This window comes from Panthera leo, chromosome A2 (assembly GCF_018350215.1).
Source record: "Panthera leo isolate Ple1 chromosome A2, P.leo_Ple1_pat1.1, whole genome shotgun sequence".
In the NCBI taxonomy this organism is placed as follows: Eukaryota; Metazoa; Chordata; class Mammalia; order Carnivora; family Felidae; genus Panthera; species Panthera leo.
In genome coordinates, this window is record NC_056680.1 from 145,001,761 (window position 1) to 145,017,732 (window position 15,972).

The following is a 15,972-nucleotide window of genomic DNA, read 5'->3' on the forward strand; positions in this document are numbered from 1 at the left end:
TTTGGTCCTGCTGTTTCACTGGGCCCTTCGTAGGCCCTTCCGTTCATGTGATTGTCTGGGTAGGCCACACGTAGGGTCACTCCTTACCGGGTGGCATGCCTCTACCTCATTTTTGGAACAAAAAGACATTGAACGTGGTTCTCTAGCCTTATCCAATCTAGCCTAGCTGGTGACCTTGCTCTGCTGGGGCCCCAAGAGAGGCACCAGGGGAGAGACCATGGCCCGTCTTTGAGATCAGTCTCTGAGATGACACCGAGCTTCCTTTCATTTATCTCACTCCTTCTTGAATATATTTGTCTTTGAAAAATAAATCTTGTAGGGCTATCCGTGGAGGTCTTCCTCTTTTGTTGGGTTTTTGTTTGGTTTCGGTCTGATACAAAGTAGTGGATCACTCCTCCTCACTGGGCCCCAAATTCCCAGATACAACAGTCCCGATCACGGTCTTCCCTTTGTTAGGCGGTGGAACTGGGATCGCAGAAGGGGATCTGTGTCAGTGTAGGTGCCGCTCACCCAGGAACCCTTAATGAAGGGGTGAGCTAATAGCCGGATGGCTGAATTACCCCCATCTGTCCTAATGGGCTCACCTCTACTTTGCCTTTTGAACTTACTTCAAAGATCTTGCCCTCGCCCTACAGGTCCTCAATCACTCCTCTGGCCTGGATAATCTCACCACCCCGGCACATTCCTGTTTGTGCTCTGGTGCACCTTGTGTTTCTTTTGGTCTTAAAGTCAACTTCTTCTGTTTTGCATCCCGGGCCATGGGCGTCAAGATGGAGCAAGGATTCATCAGTCAGGCTTCTCTTGTTCCGTTCCTCCTCAGCACGTACCATCTGTCCTTTTTCCCCCCCTTTTTTTCAAACGTGTCCGTAAATCTTATCCTTCTGCCTAGGATTTGTGCGGCATCTGGTGTGTGCTCTTGGCCAATAAATATTCAGTATGAGTCTCATGATCACCTCCTATTCTTCGCCTTCACCTGAATGGAACCACGCCATGGTTTTGAATATGCAGCTCTTTCAAATGTCAAATGTCAATTTTAATCCCCGTCTGTATCGCGTGACATGTAGGAAGGCCTTGTCCATCAGGCCCAGGGGCCTCCAGGGCAGTGTTACCTTGGTGATTTTGCTCTGGTCCTGGGTCTCGTTCTTAGTTTTTCAGCTCAGAAGCTTGATATTCTCAGTATCCGTGTTGATTAGACTTGGGGATGCTGACTCACGCCCACAGAGCTCAGATGAGGCAGATGATAAAATCAGAATACGAATTTATTAATTTACATCATGGCATGTAACTGTTTAGTGGATTGAATCCTCACGTCGGTCTGAACAGTACATTCTCTCCCTGTAGGCAAGATACATGGGAAGCCAAATTATAATCAGAAGGTTGTTTAGTGAGCGGGGCGTCAGAGCAAGGAAAGTTAATTACAGTCTATGATTAGAATTTTTAATGGTATCCAGTTCTAATAGCATGATATATCCAATTCTATAACCAGAAGACACCTGCCAGCCAGCCAGCTGGTCGCTTGTGCTGGCTAGTCAGGGCTGCTTTGGACTAGACAATGCCCCAGTGGGCATGACAGTGCTTGCCTCTGTGACTCGCCTATAACCTGGCTCTATTTATAGACCTTCTCACCCCCAAGACTGAGATTGTCCTTTGGATTCCTTGAGGGAAAGATTTCTTACACAACACAGGAAAAGCCATAAAAGGAGTACCTGTGACTGTAATAAAACTAAGAGCCTCCGTTCCTTAGAAGACACCATAAAGAAAGTGAGAAGTGAAGTTATAAACTAGAAGGTATTCACTATATTCATAATACATACAACAAAGGACATATGAGGAATCCCGACAGATCAATAAGAAAAGCACAAATAACCAGTAGAAAAATGGACAAAAGCTATGAGCAAGCGTTTCACAGAAGAGGAAGCAGGTATATCTGATAAACATATGAAGAGGGGCACCTGGGTGGCTCACTCGGTTGAGCGTCTGACTCTTGATTTCGGCTCAGGTCGTGATCTCCTGGTTCATGGGATTCAGCCCTGCATCGGGCTCTGTGGAGCCTCCTTGGGATTCTCTCTCTCCCTCTCTTTCTTCCCCTACTCCACTCACTCTCTTTCTCTCTCTCTCAAAATGAATAAATAAACTTAAAAAAGAAAACATACGAAGAGATGGTTACTGCTTGAGGACATACAAGTCAAGACCACAATGAGATGCCATTCTATACTCGTTCAACTTACAACAATCAACACGTTGGAGAGGGGGTGGATGATAGGATCCCATATATTATTGGTGGGCATGTGAATTCATAAAACCACTTTGGAAAATAGTTCGGCGTTATCTTCAAAAGTTCACGCTTCATGGTCTAGCTGGGAAGAAAGGTAGGAGACATGCTCAGACCTCTGTTCCTGTTCAAGTGCACGGATCCCCAGCTGCCATGAGTGTTTTCTGCCAGCAGCCCCATTCCTCTCTGGAGAATTGCCGCTAGCCAGCTGGGGGCTGACTCACCCAGGAAGCCGTGCACTTGCTTGTTCTGTATCACCTCCCCAAATGTCAGCCAATGATTGACTGGCTCTGGGGCACAAACACCTCATCTTCTGCCTCAACGTAGGGTCATACCGTGGGGCAGTGTGTGCTCCAGAGCTCCGAATACCATTTCCACCTGATTCCACACCCTTGCTTAGCCTTTTTACTCTGCCCTGTCCTGCTTCCCAAACTCCCCTTCCCCTGAGAACTCCCTCAGTAAGTCACCTAAACAGGATTCCCATCTCAAGCTCCATTTCCAGGGGCATAGACATAAGACAACAGGAAATGAAGAGCCTGGGTTCTGAATGATGATTACCTTAGATGGGGAGGGGCGGGAGGATGAGTTAGGGGCAGGAACCTTAGGGTTAAATGCAGGGCCTTAGCTTGTGTTGTAGGTTCTGTCTTTTTTTTCAGGTATTTTTTACCCGATTTAAAAAAAAAAAAAACCAAACTAATTCAACAGCGAAATAAATCGTAAAAGAGGGCCACGCATGTATCAATGAGGAACATGCCATTAGCCAAGGATTATGATTAATCTATTTCTGTGGACCTGAAGTCCGGTTTTAAAAATGTTTGTAAAGATACAGATTTCAACAAAGAAATGTTTGTGTCACAATGCATCAATATGCATTTTTTGAATGTCTAGTGTGTGCCAGGGACAGTTTTAGATGCTGGCAATGCACTGGCAAACAAGGAGACAAAATCCCTTCTTGCATGGAGTTTCATTGTAGCTGGAGAGACAGAAAGTACTCCCGAAAACAAATGAAAAATTTTAATTCGGTTACTGAGAGCTGCCATAAATAAAAGAAGACGGGCTGCTGTGAGGAGAGAGATGTGTAGTGGTGGGGCCTGTAGATTGGGAAAGTTCGAGAAGATGGTATTTGGGCTTGTGTTATAGAATTATTCTTCACTCTTTTCTTTGTATTCTTTTTGTACTCCCCAAGCCGTATGAAACATGTGGGCTAGATGTTATTATCCACATTTTGCAGGTGGAAAAATCTCAAGAGCAGTATGTTTCTTGCCTCTGGCAAATAATATTTTCTGTTCTCTAAGTGAAGATCCCATCGAAAAAGAGAAGACTTGAGCCATTAAGCATTCATGGACACAACTTAAATTTCTGAAACACACTGAACTTTGAAAGGCTTTCATACCTCATCAAACCAGTCTCTGTGGAATTTTCCACTATTAAGGACACCAGTGGGGATGGAAAAGGGATAATCCATTGATAATGGAAAAAAGTATTTTGAGTCCTCTTTTTTTTTTTGTGCAGTACTGGGGGTGGGGTGGGGTTTGCCGAGCCATTCCTAAGTCTTACACCCAGTCTTGTTGGGGTCCAAAAAGAGACCTCTGTGAAGTAGGTGACAGGGTGAGGGATACAGTCCATGGCTGCCGATGAGATTAGCTATTATGCCTGTGCTGCCCACTTGAAACTAGAACCATCCATTGAGCTGCAGCCACCTGGGGCCTGACAAACAGACCACATCTGCTTCTGTTCTAGATGGTGAGGAGCAGGAGAGTAGCCCAGCTCCTGCTCTTGGCCATGAAGGTCGTTGGGTCTTAATGTAATTTCTGGGAGCTCAAGTTTCCTGATCTTTTCTTTTTTTAAGCTTATTTATTTTGAGACAGAGAGAGAGAGAGTGCATGCATGAGTTGGGGAGAGGGGCAGAGAGAGAGAGAGAGAGAGAGAGAATGAATCCCAAGCAGGGCCCACTCATAGTGGGCTCAATCTCATGACCCTGGGATCATGACCGAGCTGAAATCAGCAGTTGGATGCCCAACTGACTGAGCCACCCAGGCGCCCCAGTTTTCTCATCTTTAAAATGAGAATAATGGTGGTATTTACAGTAGTGTATTAAGAGAATTCAGTAAGCTCATGCATTAAAGTATTAAGCACCTTACCTGGTAGGAGTTATGTGGTATGTGTTAGCTTGAATTATTATTCTCACCAAGTGGTAGAAATTCATTTACGAATCAGGTTATTGGCATTTCCCCTAACATCATCCTTTAGATTTTTCATGAGGCTTAATGACAAAGATTTCAACAGTTCACAAAAAGGCACTAGTTGGATGCTAAATCATTTTTAGTATTACATGGGTTTTGAAATACTGGAGTTCTTTCTCTGGGAGCTGATTTCTCATGTTAAATAGATCTTGATGCCCTTCTACGGGGTTAATACGAAGGATTATTGCCTGAAGCCGTTACAGGTCCAGCTTCCAACCATGTCAAGTCTATGGGGCCACCTTTGATTTTTACAGGTTCTGGGAAGACCCTGCCGTAATGTAAGTCTGTGGCAAGTGAAGTTGAGGGTAGGTTCTGGCTCTGGAATATCCTATGTAGGCTGCACATTGTTTAGGTCCCTATACGAGGACCGACTGTGAAGAATCATTTGTATTGTTATCATCATCATCCTTATCTTTCTGTTTGATGACTTCTGGAATTTTGCCAAACCAGACAGCTTGGAAAATAAATTCTCTCTACTATTTGTATCGGGCCCTAAATCATGAACACCAGCTGTTTCTTGTATTTGAGGTAAAGCTCCAGGTGTATTGGGGGCATCCAGAGAGCACAGTTTTTTCCTCCTCTACAGTGTATGGGTGCTGTGGTGCAGCTGGGCAGCTTTCTCCTTTAATCCAAAAAGTGAATCTCATGGTTGTGTGTGTGTGTGTGTGTGTGTGTGTGTGTGTTTTGTATCTCCTACAAGGTCGAGCTCAGCAGCTAGTAAATATTTGTTGATTTGATTTGCTGCAGGGGCAGTGAGTTAACAATTGCATAAGCCCTACTCTCAACAAGTTAGGGCAGCAGGAAGAGGGGACTTTTTCCGACAAATATTAATCAGTGGAATTCTGGAGAATAGTTTGGAACGCAGGTGCCTAGCTAAGTTCTCGGAGAGAGCATAAATGAAGCCTTCAGAGATAAGAAAGACTTGATATGGGCTAAATTTTGTACATTCTTGTAATGATTTATAGTTTTCAAAGTGCTTGTCTAGATATTGGATAATTAAATTATCACAACCGCCTGGTGACGTATGCAGGATGGCTGTTTCTATCCCTGTTTGACTGATGAGGAATCAGAGTTTTATGAAAGTGAGGTGATGAAGCGGATGCTCAGGAGCAGCACGATAGGTTGTTGCTTCGGAAGCAATTTGAATACCTTTAAAATCCACTGAGTTCCTCCAGTGCCTCTGGTCTCACAACCCTGTATCTTCTGCCTGGCTCCTCAAACCTTTGTTTCCCGTTTTGCAGTGATGTGGGGAGGAAACAGGAGCTAGGTCTCCCTCCCTGGCTGCCACTGCTGGCTGATGACGACCACGATGGAGGGGCATTGTGTGTGGGTCCTATGGGTCTGCTCCTCTTGTACCCACACCCGAGATTGCCATCCAGGGAGAACTTGGGGGTAATTTTCAAATTATGACGAAACATCCAGAATGGACGCGAAACGCTATTTTCACTGTTCAGGGTCTTTATGCCCTTTCACCGGGATTCGACAACCCACAGAACCACCAAGCCCTGTCTTTAACTATTAGCTCTCAAAGTCTGGATGACAAAATGCCCACTTCTCTCAACAAGCAAATAGATACATTCTGTTTGAGTATTTCAACAACTTGGCCTAACCTTAGGAAAATGTTAACCCAGATTTGAGGCTTGTAATTTTCTCAAGGGCAGAGCCAAGGTTTTATTTATTTTGGATCCCTAGCACCGAAGCATATACTGGTGCATCACAAAGGTATATTGAATGGATATCTGCACGCGGTGTCAGTTTCACACCTGATCCAAAAGAAGCCCGGCGTCGTCTTCCCACTTAGCTGTCTGAGGCGGCCTCCCTCCTTCAGCTCTGAGTACATTGCCATGGCACTGTTCTTTTCTGATGGATGTGGGAAACACAGAGATCAGGGAAAGCAAAGCCCTTCTCCAATTTCAGCAAATCTCTGTTAGGGAGCTCAGAGACGCCAGGCCCAGTGGAAAGGGAAGGATGACCTAGCCCACTGTTGTGACGTGGTATTTCTAGAAGTCTTCCAGAGGCAGCTGGTGGCGGACAGGCGTTAACTTGTTAAGGAGGCACGTCGAAGCAGAAGGCACCGGATCTTCCTCCGCCCCCCTCTTGCCTAGGGCCATCAGTAGGATCAATATTTAACAGGCATGTTTCTCTGTGTCCTCAGGCTCCCTAGTACCTGGCAGGTCTGGGCCCTTCCATTTGCTCTGGAAAAGAAGTGAGGGACTTGCGTAGCCAGAAAGATATTTGATCAAGCCGGATAGTAGACAGGTTACTGGATTGGGGAAGGCCTGGTAACGAATAGCACTGGCCCTGGGGAGGGTGTTTTCCTCCCTTGCCAAGGCTTTAGGATAGTGGAAGGGTATAGATGCCAGCTCGGAGACCTCAGAGGCCAATGCCATCAATGACCTTTCGAAATGAAACGAGGAGATTAGGAAAAGTCGGTCCAGAAATATTTCCCTTATTCCCAATAGAAGAAGAAATCATAACAAGTTGATCCATGTTTTCCTGAGTTACTCAAACCCGACGTGGCTTTTCCTCCAGCAATATCAGGATTTTACTTAAAAAAAATTTTTTTTAACTTTTTTATTTATTTAAAACAATTTTTTTTAACGTTTATTCATTTTCGAGACACAGAGAGACCGGAACGTGAGCTGGGGAGGGGCAGAGAGAGGGAGACAGAATCCAAAGCAGGCTCCAGGCTCTGAGCTCTCCGCACAGAGCCCGACGCGGGGCTTGAGCTCACTGACCGAGAGATCGTGACCTGAGCCGAAGTCGGACGCTCAACCGACTGAGCCACCCACGTGCCCCTTTTTTTAATTTTTAATTTTAAGTTTTAAGTAATCTTTGTACCCAGTGTGGGCCTCGAATTTACAGCCCCGAGATCAAGAGTCACACACTCATCGGCTGAGGCAGCCAGGCAACCCCAGGATTTTGCTTTTTATTTCTCTGACCCTCGGATCCAAATTTTGTGGACTCTTCCCTAACCGTTACCTTCGTCAATACGTGAGGAACGTACGGTTCGGCAACATAAGGTCGCTTAGGATTTAATGGCCCTGGGTTCTAAACCTCTGATTTTCAACCCCCCTGAGGTATCTTTCAAACAGTTTGTCATGATCTCGACACCCAGGGTATTTCTGTGGTCCTGAGAAAGGATAGGCCTTACTCTAATTGCGAGAACCGTGTCCAGCAACAGGCTCTCTTCTCCTTTCATACAGGAGAAATTCCTGAACACAGCTGTTCATAAAGGCCCAAAGTATGAAAGTCTAGCAGGAGACCCAGACTATGATGAGAAGCATATTCTCAGTGAGCCAAGATCTTTCTACTCAAAGTTGAATGCCAACATCCGGCTATCCCAGGGAGCTTGTCAGAATCTCTGGCTTTGCTCTGACTTACTGAATCGGAATCTGCGTTGCACATGAGTCCCAGGTAAATATACCCATATCATATACCCGGCAAAGTTTGCGAGGCCCTGAGCTAAACACGAATATTACTAATTATTTCTCACCTCATAATCTCTCGGACAGGTGGACTCCACCCTGTCTGTACATCAGAATCACCCGGGGGCTCTTGTAAACTGCTGATGCCTGGGTTCCATCCCAGATCAGTGAAAACAATCTCTAGACATTGGTTTTGTAAAAACCTGCCCAGGTGATGCTGATGGACAGCCAAGGCCGAGACCTTCTGTTTTAAACCCGGTTTCCACGGCCCTTTCCCCGGTGTTTTTACACATCGGTTGGGAGACGATTCTCCACGGATCGCTTACGTTTCTACCCGCCTGGATCACACCAGATTCAAAGAACTGAAATCATAAAAGGTTTTGGGTTCCCTTCGCTCACGGTTCCTCTTCTGTGATTCTGCCCTACTCCCCGTGAAGGTGTCACCTGGCCCCCCTTTGTGGAAAAGGGGGCCCACGGAACTGGCACAAAGACCGATATTGCCATGAGTGACAAAGTCCGTGTCTCCAGCCCCGGGATTTTTGTTTCTGCCGCCGGCATCCATGAAATTGTGGCAGGCTAACGTATTAGCTCGAAGGTAGGGCAGACTCTTCGAGCTTTCACAGCTCTGGATAACATCTTTCATAGTTTTGTTCTTCTGCCCAAATCAATACCTCGCTACCTGGGTTAATCCAACAAATGTCTGACGAGGCTATTTCCTGCGAGAATGTCAATCTCCATCGTTAGCTCAGTCGCATCAGGTTCACCTCAATTGTTTCATCATGGGCACTGGTTTACATTTTCCACGAATTTTTACAAAATATGGGCGAAACGCACGAACCCTGCTGTTTAGGTGAAATCAAATAAACTGAGAAGCTACACTGACAAGCGGTCCCCCGGCCGCCCGCTTGCGGTCCTTCCATTACTGCACAGAAGTCTGCTGTTGTAGAAGAGCCTGTATTCCGCACGCACAGGGAATGTTAGTATATAATTGGTGTCAGTCAAAGAGAGCCTGAAGTTAACATGGACCCGGCATTAGTTTTCAAATTCTTGATCCCAAAGGCCTGCCAGAGGAGGATGGTTCTTACTCTTAGTGACAAAAAGGAACAGCAAAGATTAAAATCCCCACCAGACATCAGGTTCCAAAAAGAGAACCTTGATCATAGCAGTGCTCAAAAAATAGCTCCCCCCACCCCGGCCGCATAATACACTGATTTCAAGGATAGTGAAATTCTTCAATATTTGTCCACATTGACTTAAATACATTTTAAATAAAAAATCAGATTTTGCCATCCAACATAATGTGAAAGGAGAGCCACTTACAGAAACAAAAGCATGACCGAGATAAATCGGTCCCTGATCATTAGGCCAGGATTCTTCAGATGTTTTTCATCCTGCACCCATATAAGGAAAACTTTTTAGGGGTGCTCGCGTGGCTCAGTCGGTTAAGGGTCCGACTTCGGCTCAGGCCATGGTCTCACGGTTCGTGGGTTCGAGCCCTGTGTCGGGTTCTGCGATGACAGCTTGGAGCCTGGAGCCTTCTTCGGATTCTGTCTCTTGGTCTCTCTCTGTTCCTCCCCGGCTCGTGCTCTGTCTGTCTGTCTCTCTCTCTCAAATAAATAAACATTAAAAAAAAAAATTTAGCATATCACACCCAACATACATAGTTACCTAGACATCCTGTGCAAGTACCATTGTACTATGTATTTTACAAAACACAAACAAAAATTGAAATAAAAAGGATGAGATAAAAGTACACAGAAGTCTTTTTTTTTTAAATTTTTTTAACGTTTATTTATTTTTGAGACAGAGAGAGACAGAGCATGAATGGGGGAGGGTCAGAGAGAGGGAGACACAGAATCCGAAACAGGTTCCAGGCTCCGAGCCGTCAGCACAGAGCCCGACGCGGGGCTCGAACTCACGGACCACGAGATCATGACCTGAGCCAAAGTTGGCTGCTCAACCTACTGAGCCACCCAGGCGCCCCAAAAGTACACAGAAGTCTTAATAATTTCTTCCTTTCCCCCCAATAGGAGCGAATGCCTCACTTTTGGAGATCATTGGATTTGATGGGAATGCTTCGAACACGGGTCTCTGATTTCCCTCGAGCTCTGTCATGGCTTCTCATAGTCTTATAAATGAATGCCTGCCTCTTCCGTTAGACCAGGAGCAGGCAAACTATAGCCTGCAGTCTAAATCTAGTCTCTACCTATTTTTCTATAGCCCCAAAGCTAAGACTGCCAACTGCTTGGCTTAGGTTCAGGGACGGACACCGGTCCAAGGGGAGGAGAAACCAAGACCCTGGTATTGGAGGGCTGCTCTTAAGGGTGACACCAGGTGAGGCCTCTGACTGTGGCGGGTGGGAATGGGGTCCAGGGAACTAAAACTGGGGAGCAGAACAGAGCAAAGGTTGGGGAGCTCTGAGTGGATGGATGCAGAACTGGTGGCACAGGCAGGGGGCGAAGGCCTAGGAGGCAAGTGTGGGTTCCCCAAGCTCTGGGCAGTGCTCACCGGAACGAGGGAGTCAGCGAATCAGTCAATAGGTAGGTCGTGGCCAGTGGCCTGGGCTGCACGCAGGGCTCCCGGGTCACATAGGTGAGGATGACCCAAGGAGATTGTTCCATGTCTAGACTGATGCTTGCAAACAAGTAGAATCTATGCGGTTTGTGATGGTGGAGAGGGGGGCACGAGGCGTGATCAGCTAAATTCAAAGTGTGGTGAGTCAGCTATGGCTTCCCCGGGGGGGTGGCCCCAGTGTGGGGTTTTGAACCATGAAGTGGATTTGGAAACTCCAGAGCAGCATTAACCACCTTTTGCGGGGGGTTATTGTTTTCTTGGATTTTCATCGCTCAAGTTCCTTGGAAAGCGCCTGTCTGGCATGTGTCTCGAAGGTGGGATAAGCCTGGTTTTTGTTAATTAAATCACATTTTGAGTGTACCGGGGGAGCTGGCTGTAGTTAAGAAACTGTAGTAAATCCTCTTGTTAATCAAAGGATCCTTTTGTAATGTGAACGATGACACTCCTGTTAATTCTGTGTTTTAAGATTCCACTTGATATATTTATTTCCGTTACACGCCCAAAGGGGACTTTTGGAAATCAAACATAATTTAGTTTGGGAGTTTTATGTGTAAATATTGGAGCACCTCATGCCATCTCTGGAGACCCTCGGGGAGGTCCCCAACCAAAGTGGGAATTAATACGTTTAATGAAGAGGGATTCAGGGCAAGAATCAGATTTCCTGCAACCTCCCCACCAGCTTCGGCTGGTTAACTCCTTCGTATCTTTACCTAACTCAGCTCAAATGCCACCCTTTTTTGAGCTTTAAGTTTTTGGTGTTGTAAAATAGGCCTAACGTGAAATTTACCACTGTCATCGTTTTAGGCGAACGGTTTCACAGCATTAAGTGTATTCACGTTGTGCGACCGTCGGTACCATCGACTTCCAGAACTTTTTCATCTACCCCGACTGAAACCCTGCCCCAATGAAACACTACTTCCGCCGTTGCCCCCACCAGCCTTTGGAAGCCACCCTTCTATTTTCTGTCTCTGTGCATTTGACTACTCTAGGTATCCAATGCTGCTTTTTTAATTTTTAAGTTTTTATTGTTTTTATTTTATTTCATTATTTTTAAATTTTTTTTTAACGTTTATTTATTTTTGAGACAGAGAGAGACAGAGCATGAATGGGGGAGGGGCAGAGAGAGAGGGAGACACAGAATCAGAAGCAGGCTCCAGGCTCTGAGCCATCAGCCCAGAGCCCGACACGGGGCTCGAACTCACGGACCGTGAGATCGTGACCTGAGCCGAAGTCGGACGCTTAACCGACTGAGCCACCCAGGCGCCCCTTTATTTCATTATTTTTTAAAGTGTATTTATTTTGAGAGAGAGAGCATGAGCAGGAGTGGGGGAAGGGCAGAGAGAGAGAGAGAGAGAGAATCCCAAGCAAAGCAGGCGCTGAACTGTCAGTGCAGAGCCCATTGCGGGGCTCGAACTCACAAACCATGAGATTGTGAGCTGAGCCAAGATCAATAGTCAGACGCTTAACCTACTGAGTCACCCAGGCGCCCCTTATTTTTGATTTTTTAAAAGTTTATTTATTTATTTTGAGAGAGAGCGAAAGCGTGAGTGGGGGCAGGGCAGAAAGAGAGGAAGAAAGAGAATCCCAAGCAGGCTCCACACTGTCAGCGTGGAGCCCAATGTGGGGGGCTCGAGCTCACGAACCGCGAGATCATGACCTGAGCCGAAGTCGGACCCTCCACTGACTGAGCCACCCGGGCGCCTCTGCGATGCCACATTTTGAACTTGACTTTTATTTTAATTGGTTATACGGTACAGTGTTTAAAGAGTCAAATAGTTTCATAAGACTTGTTATAAAAAGCAGCCAAGCCCTCGTTCCTCCTTCCCACGTCTTGCTCTCCAGCGACAACCATATTGAATTCTTTTAGACTTGACATTCACATCCATAAACCTAGGTAAGGTGTTTATATTGCTACTTCTTGATTTTTCTGTTTTAGGCATTTTCTATTGATTTCTCATTGTGCAAAATAAGAATTTAGCTTTCCCATAGTTCCTTTGAAATAGATTTTATTGGGAAGTATATCCTACAAAAGCCTGTATAAAACGTCCGTAGCCTTTTAAAAATAAAATCCTGTTACTTCAGTTTAAGAATGAGACCCTGACACTGTGAGAAGCCTGCATGTGCCCCTCATGGCACTCCCTTCTCTCTTCCAGATGAAACCACTAATCTGTACTAATAATTTCCTTCCGTTTCCTTATAATTATCCTGTGTGCACATATTTCTAAACAATCTAGTGTTACCTGTTTGTGAGTGCATTTAAGTGGAAACATATGGTATGTTTTCTGATTTTGCTTCTTTCACTCAGCTTTATGGTTCCAAGTTTCATCCACTGGATGCATGTAGCTATAGCGGGTCCATTTCCTCTACTCTGCTGTGTCCTATAGGAACACGACTAACTACATCCCCATTTATCCAGTCTTGTCCATATAGCTGGTAACCATGAGCAAGAGTTTCTCCAGGCCACACAGGTGGGAGTGGAATTGTCAGGGCGTAGGGTGTGAGGTAACGTTTCAACTTTACTAGGAAACAACTGTTTTGCGAGGTAATTTCATCCAAGTTCCACCAGAAGTGAATGAAAGTTGCTGCTCCCCCCCCCCGCCCCCCCCCCCCCCCCCCCCCCCCCCCCCGATCCTCGCTGACACTGGCTATTGACTGACTTCTTAATTTTGGCCAATTTGGTTGGTGTGATACGGTAATTTTAGTGCAGTTTTCATTTGCTTTCCCCTATTACAAATTTTCATGTTTTGAAAAGATCACTTGTGAGTCATCTTCTGTGAAATGGCATTCATATATTTTGCCTGTGAAAAAAGTTAATGCACAGGTGTTCTTGGTACATCATGGATATCAATAGTTTACTTCCAGTTTTATGTGTTGCAAATAGGTCCTCTCAGTTTGAAGTCGGCTTTCTTTTTTTTTCTTTTTTTTTTTTAATTTGAGAGAGAGAGTGCATGCATGTGCATGCGAGCTGGGCAAGAGGCAGAGAGAGAGAGAGAGAGAACTTTAAGCAGGCTCCACACTCAGCATGGAGCCTGAGGTGGGGCTTGATCCCATGATCCTGGATCACAACCTGAGCTGAAATCAAGAATCCGATGCTTCCTGGGGCATCTGGGTGGCTCAGCTGGTTAAATGCCTCACTTCGGTTCAGGTCACGATCTCACAGTTCGTGAGTTCGAGCCCTGCGTCGGGCTCTGTGCTGACAGCTCAGAGCCTAGAGCCTGCTTCGGATTCTGTGTCTGCCTCTCTCTGCCCCTCCTCCCCTCATACTCTCTCTCTTTCTCTGTCTCTCTATCTCTGTCTCTGTCTCTCTCTCTCTCTCAAAAATAAACATTAAAGAGTTGGATGCTTAACCAGCTGAGCCATCCAGGTGCCCCTGAAGTCAACTTTCTACTCTGTCAAGGGTTTTAAGAACAGAAGTTCTTAAAATTTAATTTAATTTTAATTTTCTTGATTTTATCCATCCTTCCCTCTATGGGAAGGTTTATGTTCTTTTTTTTCCCGTTTGTGTCTTATTTAGAAAAATCATTCCCTATTCCAGTGTCAGGAGATATTCTCTATGTTGTCTTCCAAGTGTGTTATAGTTTTGCCTTTTACATGTAAGTATTTGAATCTACCTCGAATTGCTTTTTACATGTGGTGCAATAGGGATTTAATTCCAGTTTTTCCATCTATACCTACAATTGTCCCAGTGACACGTATTGAATAGTCTGTCTGCTTCACAGTAATCTGCCGTGCCGAGTCTGTGAAAAATGAAGTTTCCAAATATGCTTTGGTTTGTTTCTGGGCTCTCTCTGTGCCAATACCATACTGTCTCAATTACTATAGCTTTACAATATGTTTTCCTGTCTGGCAGAGAAAGTCTTCTGTTCTTCAGGATCGTCTTGACTCTTCTTAGGATGTTTGCTTGTTTGTTTGTTCGTGTTTTTGGTATACATTTTTATCAGCTTGTGACAGTTGGTGAAATGGTTGGGTTTTTGACCAGAATTGCATTGAGTCTCTAGATCTATTTGGGATAGCTGAAGAATAAATACATGAAGGTAAAACTAAAGGACATCAAAGACAAGAAGATCTCCAAAGCAACCCGGGGTAGGAAAAGATCACCTACTAAGGAACAGTGAATAGACGAATTAATTACCTTTTAACGGTAAAAATGGAAGCCAGAAGACTGTGGGAGGATGTTTCCAATGTGCTGACAGAAAAGCAATAATCAACCTGGAATTGATACCCAGTTAAACTCTTTTAAGAATGAAAGCAAGATAACAAAAATTTCAAACAAATGAAAACGGAGACTATCACGAAAGGAAAGTTTTAAGAGCTATACTTCAAGCAGAAGGAAAATGGCCATAGACGCTAGGTATGTTCTTCCAGGAGGAAGATCAAGGACTCTGGGGTTGAGGGAACTCTTCCGTGGGGAAAATTTGCTGACTTCTCTGATGTCTGCCTTTTACTTCTTTTGGGGATCTGTAGATTCTTACTTTCATGCCCACTCAGTGATGTGTTTTAACGTTTATTTATTTTCGAGACAGAGAGAGACAGAGCATGAACGGGGGAGGGGCAGAGAGAGAGGGAGACACAGAATCGGAAGCGGGCTCCAGGCTCTGAGCCGTCAGCCCAGAGCCCGACGCGGGGCTCGAACTTGCTGACCGCGAGATCGTGACCTGAGCTGAAGTCGGCCGCTTAACCGACTGAGCCACCCAGGCGCCCCTCAGTGATGTGTTTTAAAAGTTATTAAAAATATTTCATTTTATCCAGAATTTTAGTGGATAAAATGTTTCATGTGGGCAGGGTTGTTTGGGTGTCTAAACCACCCACTCACGGGAGGTAAAAGTCCTCCAACAAAACTTCTTTCAGGAAACTCTCCCCGTCTCAGCCCGTGCGGAGTCCTTGTTATCTGTCCTCATGGTAGATTGTATTTGCGCCTTAGAGCACATACGCCAGCTATATTTTTACAATTATTTATATGCTCTTTAAACTAATTGTCTACTCACCCCATTAGAAATCTAAGGTCCAGGTCTGTATTGTTCTCTGTTTTATTCCCATACTTTATTCCTAGTAAGCAAGTGCCTGGCACATTATAGATATGCAGTAGACGCTTATTGAGTAAATGATTAGATGAATAATTATTTTTTGGTTAGAAGCAAATATTAGGTATTAAGTCAAGCCCCACTGTGTGTCTCTGCTTCATATCCAGCCATTGAAGGCACTGCTTTAGGGCTAGTGAATTCCCATAGAACTGTGCCGTGTAATATGATAGCCATCAGCCACCGTGGTATTTAAATCAGTGAAATTAATTCAAACGAAATAAAATAAAAAATTCAATTCCTTAGTCTCACTGGCCACATTTCGAGTGGCTAGTGGCTATCCTATTGGATGGCACAGGCACGGAACATTTCCATTATCACAGAAAGTTCTACTGGAAGTTCTCAAGAATTCCGAAGTGCTCTTCTCTCTTCCTCTC